Source organism: Panthera uncia, chromosome C2 (assembly GCF_023721935.1).
Source record: "Panthera uncia isolate 11264 chromosome C2, Puncia_PCG_1.0, whole genome shotgun sequence".
NCBI lineage: Eukaryota > Metazoa > Chordata > Mammalia > Carnivora > Felidae > Panthera > Panthera uncia.
The window spans coordinates 101,363,505-101,380,684 of record NC_064810.1 but is presented as its reverse complement, the minus strand read 5'-3'; the positions used below and the strand labels follow the sequence as shown (position 1 = coordinate 101,380,684).

General features: G+C 39.7%; 1 pseudogene; it reads right to left on the bottom strand.

Annotated features, from left to right (window-relative positions):
* Positions 1-9,717: 9,717 nt before the first annotated feature.
* Positions 9,718-10,068, bottom strand: LOC125922130 (cytochrome b-c1 complex subunit 7-like; annotated as a pseudogene).
* Between the last annotated feature and the right edge of the window lie 7,112 nt (positions 10,069-17,180).

Sequence of the window (17,180 nt, the reverse complement as noted above, 5' to 3'; positions counted from 1 at the left end):
TTAACATGTATTCATTTTTGAAAGAGACAGATTGCAAACAGGGGAGGGCTAGAGAGAGAGGGAGACACAGAATCTGAAGCAGGCTCCAGGCTCCAAGCTGTCAGCACAGAACCTGACTCAGGGCTCGAACTCACAGACCTCGAGATCATGACCTGAGCCGAAGTTGGCCGCTTAACCGACTGAGCCACCCAGGTGCCCTGGATAATACTTTTTCTTATAGAAATAGGCAACCTCCCTTTTTCCCACTTGCTTAATTAGGGTTAGATTTCAGGTGACAGTAGATGTACTCTTAAAGATTCCCTTAGAGCAGCCTGACTGTCACTCCTATTTTCACGCTTAATCTGAGCAAATACAAAACCTATTTTGGGTTCATCCCCATATATATTCTCCTTTCTGTATTATAGGTTTTAATGGTTTTAAATAGTGCTCTGGAAGGTGCCTTGGGCAGGTGGGGAAGGTTAAGATGATCTAGCTCCAGTTTTTCCTGACTGTTGTCAGGCTGAGCAGCTTCATTTTTATTTAGACATTTGGTTTTCATGCAGTATTTTGTTAGGAAAAGCATTTTTTAGAAAATTAAATATCATTGCTATAAACATACTTGTACATTCATACCATAGAATATTATTTATCAGTATAAAGGAATGAACTATTGATAGAACAACCTGAATGGATCTCAAGGGAATTATGCTGAGTGAAAACAAACAATCTCAAAAGGTTTCATATTGTATGGTTCCATTTAGGTAACATTCTTGAAACAAATTAATAGAGATGGAGAACAGTTTAGTGATGGCCAGGGTTTAGGGATGGGGGGTGTGTGTGTGGAGCTGGGTGTGGCTGTAATGGAGTAGCACAAGAGAGCTTCTTGGTGATGAAACAGTTCTTGATTGTGGTGATGATTACATGAAACTACCCATGTGATAAAATTGTACACATGTGAACACACACAACACACACACACACACAAATGCTTATGAAACTTATAAAATCTGAATGAACTCTGTGAATTATGTCAGCGTCAGTTTCCTGGTTTTGGTCCTATAATTTTCTAAAAATTATGCAAGATGTTACCATGGTGGGAGTCTGGGTGAAAAATTCACATTATCTGCCTGTACTTTTTTTGTTTTTGCTACTTCCTATGAATATATAATTATTTCAGAATTAAAATTTAAGGATCAAAAGCATTGCCATGTAGAAGAGCTAATATTAGGAAAAGAAATAATTCTTTGCTGCTATCAGGTCATTTGTTTGAGGGAATGTTCACATATTTTATTGGGCAATTTATTCATCTTTGATAATCTGAATCTGAGATGGTCCTTAGAGAAAAGTTAAAGTGATGAGAGAGAGAGTATGTGTGTGTGTGTGTGTGTGTGTTGTTTCAGTTCTGTCTAGTGGAACTTATTTAGAAAAGTCTCACAAAAGAACCCATTTTTTCTTTTGTTATTGCTGATATTAGCAAAAGGGAAGAAGGGCCTCAGCTTATGGGAGGTTATTTTGAGGGAGAAGGCAACTAACAGAGCTAATGCTTTTCAGTTTTGACAATCCAGAGAAATTTCTGTGTCAGGAAATTAAAAGCAGTTTCTTTCTAATAGAAGTGTTCAGAGCTGTGAATGTGCTCACATATGCAGTAGCATTTTCTTTTGCTGTCAGGTATTTGGGAATAAACTGAAGCTCAGAGGAGTTGGGTGGAGACTTACTGGTTTGAGGAATAAAATCATCTAATAGCCCCTGGCTTTGGACTCTAACCTAATTATGTGATGATAACATCACCAATTTCCTCTACTTTTTCCTGCATTGTCTATGGTTTTAGAATTTCCAGTCAAGCAAGAACACTAGAAATTGTATAGGCTCAGGAGCCAGATATCCATCCTAGGTTCATATCCCAGCTGTGAGTCAGGCAAGTAAGTCATTTCTCTGACTGAATCTTCTCATTTGTAAAATGGGAATTCAGTTGCTTAAAACTAGAGGGTCCTATTATGAGGTTAATAGAAAAGCGGTATTTTTCAGATGGTTTGTACTGTGTACTGACATAAAGGGGCTAGAAGTGCCAAAAGGAAGACAAGTGGGGCTGGAGTGGTGAAAAGGAAGATCACATGCTGCAGCCATTTGTGTTGACCTCTTGCTGTACTCAGAGGTAGGCCTGGATCTGCTGAAGACATGGCACTTAACCAAAGCGTGTTGCCTCTGCCCCAGGCTCATCTGGAATCACTCCGTTCCCGTAGCAGCAAGAGTGTCTGCCAACAGCTGTCACACATTGGGAGTCCGAACCTTTCTCTTCCTTCAGCTTCCTCAGTTCCTTTCATGTCTGTCTAACAGAAGCCACCTGGCAAGAGAGCATAGAAATATAGTTTGATGTTCAGAGTAGCATATAGAAGGGTAGGTAAAGTGAAAAACAGTGGGTAACTAATGTATACAAAGACTTGATACATATGCACTGCATAGATTTTTTTTTTAAGTAGCCAGTACTATGTATATGTATGTATGTATGTATGTATGTATGTATGTATTTAGGAGAGAGCATGACCTGGAGAGAAGGGCAGAGGGAGAGAGGGAGAATCCCAAGCAGGCTCCATGCCCAACGTGGGGCTTGATCCCACAGCACTGGAATCATGACCTGAGCAGAAATCAAGAGTCAGATGCTCAACTGACTGAGCCACCCAGGTGTCTCAACCACATATATACCTTTTATAATCAGTAACTGGGTATCTGTAGGAAGGAGAACCGGAGACTGGAGCATAGCCACGGAGGGATGCATTAGTTTTACTTCTGTCTTTACTTTTGGGCTTTGTTTTTTAATGCCTTTAGAACCACAGAATTGAATTGATTATACTCATTTTGTGGCATGTTTATTTTGGTTCATGGAAATCATCATGTCCACTGTTTTCTCCCTTTGTCACCCATGTCTCATATGTCCTACCTCCCATACTCTTATGTAGATACATTGAAATTCTTGAAAGATATATAATATCATTCGTGGGTTAAATTTATTTATTTATTTAAGTGTTTATTTTTGAGAGAGAAAGAACACGAGTAGGGGAGGGGCAGAGAGAGGGAGACACAGAATCTGAAGTAGCCTGCAGGCTGCAGGCTCTAAGCTGTCAGCACAGAGCCTGATGGGGATTCGAACCCACAAACTGCAAGATCATGACTTGAGCTGAAGTTGGATGCTTAACTGATGGAGCCACTCTGGCACCCCCATGGGTTAAATTTAAATAAAGTCTGTTGTGCTTTACTTTTTTACACTCAGCATTATGTTTTTGAAGTGGATCCATGTCGCTGCATAGAAATTTGGTTCATCCTTCCTCATTTGCATGTTATTTTTCCATATGTTTGTATCACATTTTCTCTTATCTATTTTCTCATTGATGGGCATCTAATTTGCCTACAACTTTCACACAGTACTACAGTGAACAGCTTCATTCCTGTTTCATTATTGATCTGTTGAGAGTTTCTGGGATATATACCCAGTGTGGTGGGCAGCCTTTAAAATGGCTCCCAATGGTCCTTGCCCCCTGATATTCATGTCCTTGTTTAAATTCCTCCCCTTTAATATGGGCTGGACCAAGTGATTCTTTTCTAATGAATAGAATATGGCAAAAGTGATGAGATGTCACCTCTGAGTAGTTTACCAAAGATCTGTGACTTCTGTCTTGCTTGCCATTTCTCATTGTCTCTTCTCTGGGGGAAACAAGCTGTTATGTTGTGAACTGCCCTATGGAGAGGTCTATGTGGCAGGGAACTTATGTCTCTGACCAACAGCTATGTAAGCAAGCTTGGAAACATAATTCTCCACTTAACTTGAGATAACTGTAACCCCCACCTCACCTTTGACTGTAGTCTTTTGAGAAACTCAAACTCAGAGGCACTCAGCCAAACCACATCTAGATTCCTGACCCACATAATCTTTGAGATGATAAATGTTTGTCATTTTAAGCCTCTAAATCTTGGGGTAATTTATTACACAACGATAGGTAACTGATACACCCAGGCACATGACTGTTGGGTTATAGAATATATGCATACTTAGGGGCACCCGGGGGGCTCAGTTGGTTGAGCATCCTACTCTTGATTTTGGCTCAGGTCATGATCCTAATGTTGTGGGATCAAGCCCTGCATCAGACTCCACCTTGAGAGCCTACTTAAGATTCTCTTTCTCTCCCTCTGACCCTCCCCCCTACTCACGCTGTCTCTCTGTCTCAAAATAAAAATAAGTAGGGGCTCCTGGGTGGCTCAGTGGTTAAGCTTCTGACTCTTGATTTTGGCTCAGGTGATGATCTCATGGTTCATGACATTGAGCCCCACGTTGGGCTCTGTGCTGACAGCTCAGAGCCTGCTTGTGATTCTTTCTGCCCTCCTGCACTGTTCTCTTTCTTTCTCTCTCAAAATAAATAAAATAAAAATGAATAAGAATATATGCATACTTAACTAAGTACTGCCAGACTTCTTTCCAACAGAATACTTGAGGGCTTTTGTTTCCTCACATTTTCACTAGCCCTTGCTAATATCCTTTATAAATATTTTTTTGCCGGTCTGATAAGTGTAAAGTGCTATCTCATTTTAATTATATTTATTTGATATATATTGAATATACTTTTGTTTCTTTTTTGGTCAGTGCTTATTCATATTCTTTCCTTTCTTTGGTTTTTCTGCCTTGTGTTGATTTAAAGAAAGGTATTGTGTAAATAGCCCTTGCTGGTTTCAGACATTACAGATATCTCATTGTATTACTTGTTAAATTTGCAAACAATGTCCTTCATTAAGCAGAAATATTTAATGCTGATGTAGTTATAATTTCTTTCTCCTTAAGGTTTGCTTCTCTGGGTCTTGTTTTAGCAGGACCATTGATATCCATAATTTAGACTTTTTTTTAATATTTATTTTTGAAAGAGAAAGGGTGGGGGAGGGGCAGAGAGAGAGAGGGAGACCAAGAATCTGCAGCCGGCTGCATGCTGGTAGGAAGCCCTATGTGGGGTTTGAACTCACAAACTGCGAGATCATGACCTGAGCCAAAGCCAGATGCTCAACTGACTGAGCCACCCAGGTGCCCCCATAATTTAGACTTTTTAAGTAAGTCTTTTCTCTAAAAACCTTTGGATGAATTTAAAAATATGGAAAGGGGTGCCTGGGTGGCTCAGTCAGTTGAGCGTCTCACTCTTGATTTTGGCTCAGGTCATGATCTCACAGGTTTTGAGTTTGTGCCCCACGTCGGGCTCTGCACTGACATCACAGAGCCTGCTCGAGATTCTCTCTCTCCCTGTCTTCTCTGCCGCTCCCCCACTCATTCTCTCTTTTGCTCTCTCTCTCCCAAAATAAATAAACATTAAAAATAAAAAATAAAAATATGGAAATAACTTGTGCTCTTTTGTTGCCCAATTCATTTGAATTTCTTTTGCTACACCACTGTCAAGTACTTATTTTACTTATAATGTGGTAACTTAGCCCATTCACAAATCTGGATGAAGATGAGGTGTGGCCATGTAGTAAGTGACCTGAATTAGGTTGATAGGGAAAACCTAGGAGTGAATTGATATATTGGTCCCCAAGTTACAGAAACTATAAGACATATTTTTTTGCAAAGTAATATAAATGTATTTCTCTGCTTTTTAAAAAAAAAAAATGAGGAAAGCCCCAAATTCTTTAAAATAATAATTTTAGCTTTAGTTAATGTCCACCAGATGGCACCAGTGCACACTAAGTATTTATAAAATCGGAAGCATTCTCACACTTCTCTTAAAATCTTAAAAATGTATTGTCCATGTAATTAAGGAGGTAATTCTGACTCCCTACTAATTAGTCTTCAAGAAACTTTTTCTGAGGCTCTAGGTTGGGTGAGGTGTTTTGCTGTGTGGTCCTATAGCTAATAGCATTCACCTAATTGCTCTATAATTATTTACTGGAGTCTGTTTCTTCCACTTTAGGTAGAGATGGGGGCATTTTTAGCCTTGGTAGGCCCTGAATAGTGAGGCTTTCATTTATTTTTCTAATAGTCATTAAGTTATGAGTTAGAGCTAGGTTTGGGAAGTAAGATCTAAAATCTAAAATGTAGACTACAATTTAAACATACCTTTCAATGCTTACAAAATCTGCAGTTTGGGAAAATAATGGAAGTAAATATTTCATTGTTTTAATTGTATATATTGAATTGATAATGAAAAAAAATAGCAATCATTATCCATCTCATTCACTGGACTGAGCTAGAAATCCCATTTCCTTTTGGGAAATGAACATAAGAGAAATTTACAAGCCTTGAAAAATAAATTTATGAATTAATATGCCCAAGCACCATAAAAGTGACTTCCAAGCAACAGGTTGGACTCCAAATATTAAACTTTCATACCATTTATCCTGAATGGCAGTAATGAAACTCAGGCTCTGTGTCTGTGATGTCTGGGTGTCTTAGAAAAGTTTCCATGAGCTCCCTCTTTCTTGTTTTTGGAGAGATGACATTTTTTCCTGTATTATCAATACATTTGAGATAGAGCAGGGACTGGACTCACCTTCCCTCTATCCTGACTGCAAAACCCAGGTTCCTTGATGGCGCAAACACTGTGCCCTTTGACAGTACATCTTGCAGGAATGTGGAAGCAGGATGCTTACCAAAGGAGAGACTTGACTGTGAAGACTGGTGACTACCAAACCAGTCTATACCTAGGTGGGCCCCAGTGCTAACCTTTCACCAATTTTTTCCCTCTTTATAATACTAAAAATCACACCCCAGGGTGGAGATTTAAAATGCTAATGAGACATGAGATGCATGAGGAAGCATATGCTACCCATTGTGCCTGTGCGCCCAACTTTATATATCTTGCCCTGCCCCTACATGCTTAGCTTGCACTCCTTTTCTGTCTTAGCCATTTTGAAAACTTTCCCTGGCCTTTGTTTGGGAATTCAACCTGAAGGACCCTTTCCTTTGTGCTATCTCCCTTGTGCTAGATCATAAGCCCCAATAAAAGTCTTTTCCTGAAATTTCTGTTTGGTGCCAGTCTATTACTATTGCTTGGAAAGCCCAAGGACCCAAGTGTGTAACAAATTGAGAGGTCCAGCCAAGCATCAGACTTTCCTGGAAAACATATCTCCGGAGCCTTCTTACTGATGTTCACTTGTGGCAGGTTACTTCACAGGCTTTCTCTATTGAATCTTCTTTTTAAAAAATTATCGATACCAGTATTTCCCAAAGTGTGATTAGTGAAACGATAGTCTTCCTAGACTGACTTTCTTGGGAAAGAAAAGTGTTCTGTTGTTAAGCAAGAGAAAAAAAGCGTTCTGTTGTTACATATTCTGCTGTTTCCTTCTTTGTAGGTCACATTGTCATGTTAAAGACTGTAACAGTGATTCTCAGTGGAGTGGTACTGTCCCCTAGGGAGTATTTTATAAATTATAAATTTCTGGGAGTGTTTTATTGTCATACTGATTGGCCTAGAGGTTATGGACACTAGCTAGCTTGCATTGCACAGACAGTCCCACAAAAGCAGGAATTATCTCTGGTTGTCTGGGACTTACTCTTGTCATTTATTGTCATATAGCTGAAAAATCTGTTTATAATTAAGCTGAGGACCTACCTCCATTTTACATATAAATACAAAGTAGTTGTGATTTTATAATAGACACTGAATGTCTTAGGACTATAATGAATGACGATGTCAGTCAAGGGAAGATTGTATTTTGTTTGGAGCTTTGCCAAGAATTATTTATTTCAGAAAAGCACATCGTGAGCAAACACAACTGGTTGTATTTGAGTCACTGATGCAGCACAACTTTGTAGCCCCGTTTGAACTGTCATATTCACGTGATTCTCCATACAAGTGTCTGACTTATGTCTTTTGGTTTAGTTATTCCCAAGAATTTATATATATATATATATATATATATATATATATATATTTTAACATTTATTTACTTTTGAGACAGAGACAGAGCATGAATGGGGGAGGGGCAGAGAGAGAGGGAGACACAGAATCGGAAATCGGAAGCAGGCTCCAGGCTCTGAGCCATCAGCCCAGAGCCTGACGCGGGGCTCGAACTCACGGACCGCGAGATCGTGACCTGAGCTGAAGTCGGATGCTCAACTGACTGAGCCACCCAGGCGCCCCAAGAATTTATATATTAAAATACATATTTTGTTGGTGGTGGTCCTTTTGGAAATTGTTTATGTAGGATATGTCTATGAATTTTGTTTCAGGGTGTAAAGGAGGTGTTACAAAGATAGACGTTTTCACCAAAGGCATATTAGATCTAGGGTTCGGGACCACTATCCTAAGTAGAGAAATCTGGTGAATTTTCTTAACCCAGCATTTGCTAAGCTAATTTGATAATAGAACCTTTTTTTGTGTATAGTATCTGTTAACATTAGAGAAAGCTATAGTAATTCAAATCCTGTCATTAATGAAACTTTTTATAGTACTTTATACTTTTCACAATGCTTTCACATGCCTTATTTCAATTTATTTTCACATGAGGTACTTAGCATAGGTTTTCTCTATTCGTTCGGAAGATGAAGTAAACCAGGAGAATTCAGGTGACCCACCCTAGGACACTCAAAGGTGTGTGACAGAGCCACAGACAGACGAGAGGGCTGATTCCGATTCATGCCCTTTTTTCTACATCTGATGGCTCTGGGAGTTTGCCAGTCCCAGCGTAGGGTTCTCTCCATTTCTCCACGCTTCTGTGGCCAGGAAGTAGGGAAGGAAAAGGTGGAACCATGTCAGAACAGCACTGGGGCAGGTGAAGCTTTCCACACTAAGGGAGCTGACTGTCCAGTCTAAAGTCCACCAGCTTATTTCCCCCGCTTCCTCCTTCTTGCTGTTTGCCTTTCAAGTTCACCACCTTTCTTGTATTTCTAGATCAAAAGGGTGATCAAAGGAGAAAAAGTGAAACTGCAGCTCACTGGTTAAAACTGCTGGATGGAATGTGGAATTTGTGATTTAACATTGCTTTCTCATTATCTTCTGTTGTTCCTGGGGCTTATGGTTAGTGTTTGCATTACCAACTCTTGTTGAGATTACAGACCTACAGGATGTCTATTCTAAAGAGGAAATAATAATGGCAAACGGCTTTTACTACATGTCAGGCATCATTCTAAGTGCCTAATATACGTTAATTTATGTAATCCTTAACAAAAACTTTGTGAGGTAGGTAATAGTATTATCTCCATTTAGATGAGGAAACTGAGGCAGAAGAGGTTTAAATCACTTATTCGAGGTTATACAGCTAGTAAGTGATAAAAGAAGGGTTCAGTACTTTGCCCCAAGTGGTTCAGCTAGTAAGTGGCAGAACTGAGATTTGAGTCTGCACAGTCTGGCATCAGAGAAAAGCTTACGGATTACCAAAGAGGAATGGACTGTGGTAAAGTCAGAATATGACAGATGGAATCTTGTGGTTTTCTTTTAGAATGAGTGTTGGGAGAACTTTTATTGAAAACTTACAATCAAGTTTGAGCTTTGTTTTTTAAATCTAAAAGGAGTGTCAGGGTATAAGAGGTCTTACAAGGAAGTTCCTACCTGTAAGTCTCAAGTGTCATACTCTCTTAAATTCTATCATTAACATATCAAACCTTTGAGTTTTCTTTGGGTTCAACTGTTAGATATATTCTTAAAAGACTAATGTATTTTTTTTAATAATTACAATAGACATTTATTTAAAGTAATAACATTGCAGCTCAAATAATTCCAAATTGTACATTTCGGGTTTACCCAACTTCTTAAAAATATTTGAGGGCAGCTGCAACCACAGATATCAACTCCATGATTATTTATTTGCCCATTCTTCTCTTTCCCGAATAACTTCTTTCAGATATGGTTCAAGGTAGAATTTATCCTCCTCATATTTTGTCCACTGCTCTTTAGGCAAGACCTGGTGCCTCATGGTCAGGTCCAGTGCTCTCTTAATGCGAAACATCCTGTAGTTATAAAGGTTCTCAGGAAGCCTTCTTATGGCCTCTTTCACATCATCATTCTCATATGTTGTATCATCTTGCGTTAGTCCCAGTTTATTGAACCCTGCAGCATTGTAATACCATTTTCAAATACCCTCCAGCCACTGGCTTGATGCTGCAACCGCAGGCCAGCTCCCCATTTTGACCTGAGACTCTTAAAAGACTAATGTATTAAACTAAATGACAAAGGTCAGTGACTTAGTAGTTTTGAGCAAAACTAACCAAGTGAACCTAGAGCCTACTGGCCAGCTAACTTCTTTCCTTCCCTACTCCTTTCCTCTGTTCTTTGGTTTTGCTTATGGCTGCACTCCAAGTAATACCAGCAGCTTGTAAGTGTCCTCAAAAAATAGATTTCAAAAGAGGAGCAGGACATTTTTATTTCATGCTTGTTGCCAAGTTTCATTAAGCTGTTTTGCTGGATTTTCCATTTATTCCTCTGTGATTTTGGTGTAAATTTATTACCCAGCCAACATGTGGGCCAGTGCTTCTTTTCAAGCTTATGCTAATTGATAACAGAAACCAGAGCTGGAAGTTGGACAAGACAAAGCTGCAAATGGAACACCGGGTGGCGAAGGGGGCACATATCATGTCTGGAGATAATGGTAAGCATGCTGGTGACCTGAGGTGAGGTACAGTGGGTGGGACCGGCCCAGGAAACACTGGAGACCAGTGGGCACGCACTGAGGGAGTGCCTGCTTGCTCAGGGTTGGGCACTGGGCACTTTGCATACAGTGGCAAACAAATTAAAGACCTCGCTGGCATCCTTCCTGATTCCTGAATTCAGATTTTAAAATGAGGCAATATATGGAATTTTCGAAAAGTCTCTATTGTGATGAATTGTTCCTCAGAACTCCCTAACAGCATGTCTTACCAACCTTAACATACACTTACCAAGTTGTGATTTCAGACAAGCCTGATGTAAAGTTCATTTGTTTTATATTCCTCTTACTACATACAAAAGGAAACACACATCACAAAGACAAGAAAGATGATTATTTGTTTCAAACGCTACCACAAAACATTTTCATAAAGTATGTAGTAGGTATTAAGGTGTTAGGTGCTTTGAGTACTGAGCAGTTAGCTGTAGAAATTTGTCACCAGAGAAACTCAGATGGAAAGCACCTTGCAGATAAAATCTGGAAATGATTGGATAAAATCATTAAAATCAGTAAAATGAGTGGATCACAATGGTTTTCTTGGTGGCCACACAATCAGGATTAAGAAACCATGGGACTGGGAATTAGTCTTCTTGGGCTTGACTCCTGCTTTGCTGTGAAACAGTGGGAGGTCCATGTTAGCGTCTCTGTTAGTGTCTCACTGGCCCACCTCACCAGGGATAACAAGCATTATATATAATGATGAATGGGAAAGTATCTTGGAAATTGAAACTTTGTACTATTTAAGATACTGTTGTTAGTTGTTAATTCTAGTTCATAACACAATTTTTTTTCTTCTTCTTAAGTAAGCTCCATGACCAGCATGGAGCCCACGGTGGGGCCCAAACTCATGACATGAGATCAAGACCTAAACCAAGATCAAGAGTCTGACACTCAACCGACAGAGCCACCTGGGCATCCCTAGTTCATAATATAATTTAAATGAGGCTCATTTATTCTTTGCAAATGGATTCTTTCCTCTATTATGATAATACTGTTGATAATATTTATATATTTCAAATATTTTATTTTTTTTTAATTTTTTTTTTTAACATTTATTTATTTTTGAGACAGAGAGAGACAGAGCATGAACAGGGGAGGGTCAGAGAGAGAGGGAGACACAGAATCCGAAACAGGCTCCAGGCTCTGAGCTGTCAGCCCAGAGCCCGATGCGGGGCTCAAACTCACGGACCGCGAGATCGTGACCTGAGCCAAAGTCGGACGCCCAACCGACTGAGCCACCCAGGCGCCCCAAGATTTTATTTTTCTAAGTAATCTCTACACCTAACATGGGGCTTGAAGTCACAACCCCAAGATTAAGAGTCAGCATTCTCTACAGACTAAACCAGCCAGAAACCCCTCCTTTAAAAAAAAAAAAAATTATTTTTTTAAATGGATAATACTTATTTAATTAACAGAAATGTGATTTGTCCACAGACAAACAGCAAGTAGCAGTGCTGCAGCTGGGGCCCTGATGAAGTTTGGGGAGATCTATGAATATCCTGATTCACAGCCTGTGGTACTTTCCTAGGGTCTTCAGTTTAGCTGCTTGGGGTCTCACTTCCTCTTTAATTATGTATAACTGGCTTCTTACTCTGTAGAGTTACTATTTTCTAAGTAGTCAAGAGAGATAACTTTCTGGCTTTAATACATCCCCACCACATTTTTACTGGTCATGGACTGTTTCTTCCCATATGGGCATCAGTATCTGGGTCCCAACCTATATCCTATTGATTTTATAGGTACTGCAGGTAAAAAGGTATCCCCTAGTTTATGTCTACATCCGTATGTACAGACCAGCCTAGGTCTTCAGGGAGGCTCTATTTCTGGTGGTCTGAGGAGCTGAGGAAATTGCCATAGGAGGTATCTTCTTGGAGTGACCACAGAGAGCCAGCCATGCTCTAATGGCTCAAATGGTTCCAGGCCCTCTCTGAGGAACCAGAATTCTCATCTGGCTTAGATCCCCAGGGCCTGCAGAATAGCCCCGAAACAGCTGAGGGAACCTTAAAACTGATCAGTGTCAGACATTTTCCAGGCTGAGCTGCATGGATCGTTAGTCAACTTTGGGGGAGAGTTGCAATTGTCATAAACCTTGTGCTCCCAATATATGACCCCAGGGTTCTTCTAGGACATCTCGAGTATATCCTGGACTCTCTGTGATAGAGACTACTTGTTCGCAATTTGCTGTCTACCAGAGAGGGACTGGCAGCCCTGAACCTGACTCTGTTGTCAGGCTGGGGCTTTTCCTCATAGAGTCCTGATATGGTCAGTCTCATCCTTGTTATAAGTTTCTTTCAAATACTTCATATTTCAAAGCCCAGCTCAAATGTCACTTTCTTTTCCTATAGGCTCCCAACGTGAACATAATAAATTACATACATATATACATACTATACCATACAGTGCTGTGTGTCCATAGTACTTTATCCATACTTGTAGTGGAATTCTTAACACATAGTGTCTAAAACGTGTCTGCCTTTGTGCTTAAAGGGAGCTATAAACTTCTTAAGAGTAAAGACTACATGTGACTCATTTGATCTATTTATATATTTTCAAGGTCTCACATCATGATTGGAACATTCATGTTTATTGCCTTAAATTCTTTTCAAGGACAATGAGATGGAAATCAAAGATAGTACCACTCTTTTCCTGATTAATTATTTCAACACATTTATCAAAACCTGCTAACATGTTATACACCAGCCTGCCATGAAGAAGCAGTTATGAATAAGATGCACATATGATTCCCCTACAGGGAGCTTATAGTTGGGTAGTCTTCTCTATTTTCATGCCTTGTTGTCCCTGATAAATCAATTGTTGCTTCTGGTGGTGGTGAGCTAAGCCAGACTGTTCCTTCTCACTCATCCAGGACATGGACATGTGTTGCTGATGCTGGTGGTAGAAGCAGCAGACAGTGAGCAGAATTGTACCCTCCCCTTCTGACTGTGTTCATGATAATTGTGGCATGACCAATCATCATCTACTCTTGCCTGCTCTCCCCAAAGGGAACTCTGGATAAGTTCTGTAGCAGTGGATAATGACAGATTGGATCCTGGGAGCCTAGGCTTGACATCCTGGAGTAAAAACTCTGGGTGGATGGAGCCAGAGAGTAAGGAGGGTATCAAATCCAAGAAGCCAAGTCCATTTCAAATCCAAAGGGCAAGCATAAGATAGAAAACAGGGGGCCGTTTTAGTTTAGAAAACTAGAGTTCGAAGTTTAGAGGCAATATTGGACAGAGATGAAGCTGAAAGGTAGGAATGGAGCTGGAGGTTAAGAGCTGGTTGATGTATCCAAGAGTTTTGTGGTACAGAGGTAAGATGTCAATAATTTTCTGTTCTTGAATTTCTCAGCTTGCTGAGAGATAAGGGCTGGGCTGTTTGGAGGGTGATGTCAGCTTTATGGCTGAATAAGATGCCCATAGTTTGTGTCCTTCTCCCAACAACAACAATGTAGCATCCATCAGAGTGCCTTCGTAGAAGCTGTGGGATCCAGTACCACATGCCACAGGATCTGGGGGGAGTCTTTGCCCATCCATACATCACATAATAGGCATATAGATGTTGGTCCCAGCTGTGGACTGTGAACTGGCTCTAGCCCCTTTTGGGCTGCAGTCCAGGAGCCCCCGGAAAACAGTCTTCAACAGTCACCCACAAACAAAAGAGCCAGGTTTCCAGTGGAGAAGTTCCAGCGCACCATAGAAACAAAAAAAGCATGAGTTTGGATGCATTGGAAGGGGTGAGAGGAACAGTTTGATTTTATCTGTATCACTTCTACCCCAAGGCAACACAGTTTAGGGCCAAGAGAAATCTTCTTGGCCTTTGATCTCTCCTGTAGAGGAAAAGGAATGTGTGGGTGAGTATCTGGCTTCTCCAGCTGTATGGGACACTGCCAAAGAGGCTCATTTCTCTCTTCTCCATCCAGAGTACTGAGTCATGAGCTCCATGACTGAGGGGGGCAGGAAAAGTTGGAAGAGCAACAATCTGAACTCTTGGAGAGCATGAAAGAGATGTGGATCCTACTGTGTCACAGATTCCACCAAGAAGACTGCCCATGAACCACTAAGGACTCTTTGCTAGTGGATTCCCTCAATTGGCCCGTAGGTATCCCCACTGCCTCAATGCCCCACACTGTGAGTGCATTTCTTAGCATAAACCTTACAGGCCTGGAGAGAGTGGTATGATATGTTCAAAGTGGTGAAAGAACAAAACCTGTCAATCAAGAATTCAGAAGGGTACCTGGGTGGCTCAGTCAGTTAAGTGTCTGACTTCAGCTCAGGTCATGATCTCAGGGTTGGTGAGTTTGAGTCCCACATCAGGGTCTGTGCTAATAGCTCAGAGCCTGCAACCTGCTTTGGTTTTTGTATCTCCCTCTCTGCCCCTTCCCTGCTCGTGCTGTGTCTCTCAAAAGTGAATAAACATTAAAAAAAATTCAGAAAAGGAGAGATAAGGACTTTCACAGACAAACAAAAGCTGAAGAAGTTAATCCCCATTAGACCTGCCTTACAAAAAATGCTGAAAGGCGTTCTTCCAGCTGAAGTGAAAGGATCTAATTAGTAACATGAAAATAGACAACACACTGGTAAAGCTAAGCATATGGTCAAATTCAGACTAATACTGTAGTGGTGGTGTGTTAACCACTTTAGTATAAGATCAAAGGACAAGAAAACTAGAAATAACTATAGTTAGTATAATTTGTTAATACACAATATAAAAAGAAGTAAATTGTAACATCAAAAACAAAAGGGGAGGGGTAGAAAGGTAGACCTCCTATGTGTAATTGAAGTTAAGTTGCTATAAGTTTAAAATGGACAGCTTTAGTTACGAGATGTCTTATGTACACACATCTTGCTAACCACAAAGCAAAAACCTGTAGTAGGTTCACAAAAGATAAAGAGGAGAATCAGCAAATACCGCAGAAAATCAATTCACGGAGGCAGGCAGAAAGAAAGGAAAAAAGGAACAGTGGAAGTACAAAACAGCCAGAAAGCAATAAGTAAGGTGACATTAGTACCTTACCTACCATTAATTATTCTAAATGTAGGTGAATTGAATCCACCAGTCAAAAGACAGAGAGTGGCTGAGTGGATGACATAACAATACCCAACTATATGCTACCTACAAGAGACTTTCCACTTTCAGAACACACATAGGCTTCAAGTGAAGACATGGAAAGAGATATTCTGTGCAAGTGGAAACCAAAAGAGAGCAGGAGTAGCTATACTTCTATCAGACAAAATAGACTTTAAGCCAAAAATGGTAACAAGAAACAAAGAAGGTCATTATATAATGAAAATAGGTCAATTCATCAACATGTTATTACAATTATTTATATCCTCATCACTGGAGCACCTAAATACAGTAAGCAAATACAGATCTGAAGGCAGAAATAGACAAAATGATACAATTAATAGTAGGGGACTTTAGTACCCTTTCAACAATGGATATAGACAGAAAATCAGTAAGGAAACTCCAGACTTGAACTATACCTTAGACCAAATGGATCTAACAGACATATACAGAATGTTTCACCCAACAGAAGTGCAATACACATTCTTTTCAAGTGCACATGAAACATTCTCCAGGATGGATTATGTGATAAGTCACAAAACAAATCTTAGTAAATTTAAGAATATTGAAATCTTAAGTATCTTTCCTGACCACAATAATATGAAACTAGAAATCAATAATAAAAGGAGGAAAGATGGAAAATTAACAAACATATGGAAATCAACATGCTTGTGAACAAGCAATGGGTCTAAGAAATCAAAAGCAAAATTAAAAAATATGTATCTTTAAACAAAAATGGAAACACAACATACCAAACCCTATGGGATGCAGTAAAAGAGGGAAGTTTATAACAATAAAGACCTACATTAAGAAAAAAGATCTTGGGAATGCAAGCTGGTACAGCCACTCTGGAAAACAGTATGGAGGTTCCTCAAAAAATTAAAAATAGAACTACCCTACAACCCAGCAATTGAGCTACTAGGCATTTATCCATGGGATACAGGTGTGCTGTTTCGAAGGGACACATGCATCCCCATGTTTATAGCAGCACTATCAACAATAGCCAAAATATGGAAAGAGCCCAAATGTCCATCGATGGATGAATGGATAAAGAAGATGTAGTATATATACACAATGGAGTATTACTCGTCAATTAAAAAGAATGAAATCTTGCCATTGGCAACTACGTGGATGGAACTGGAGGGTATTATGCGAAGTGAAATTAGAGAAAGACAAAAATCATATGTCTTCACTCATGTGAGTACTTTAAGAGACAAAACAGATGAACATAAGGGAAAGGAAACAAAAATCATAAAAACAGAGGGGGACAAAACATAAGAGACTCGTAAATATGGAGAACAAACTGGGGGTTGCTGGAGGGTTGTGGGAGGGGGGATGGGCTAAATGGGTAAGGGGCATTAAGGAATCTACTAATGAAATCATTGCTGCACTATATGCTAACTAATTTGGATAAAAATTTAAAAAAATAAAATAAAAAAAGCAGAAAATACCCACCCAAAAAAGAAAAAATATCTTTATCAGATTTCACACCATAAGCAACTACAAAGAAGAATAAACCAAGTGCAAAG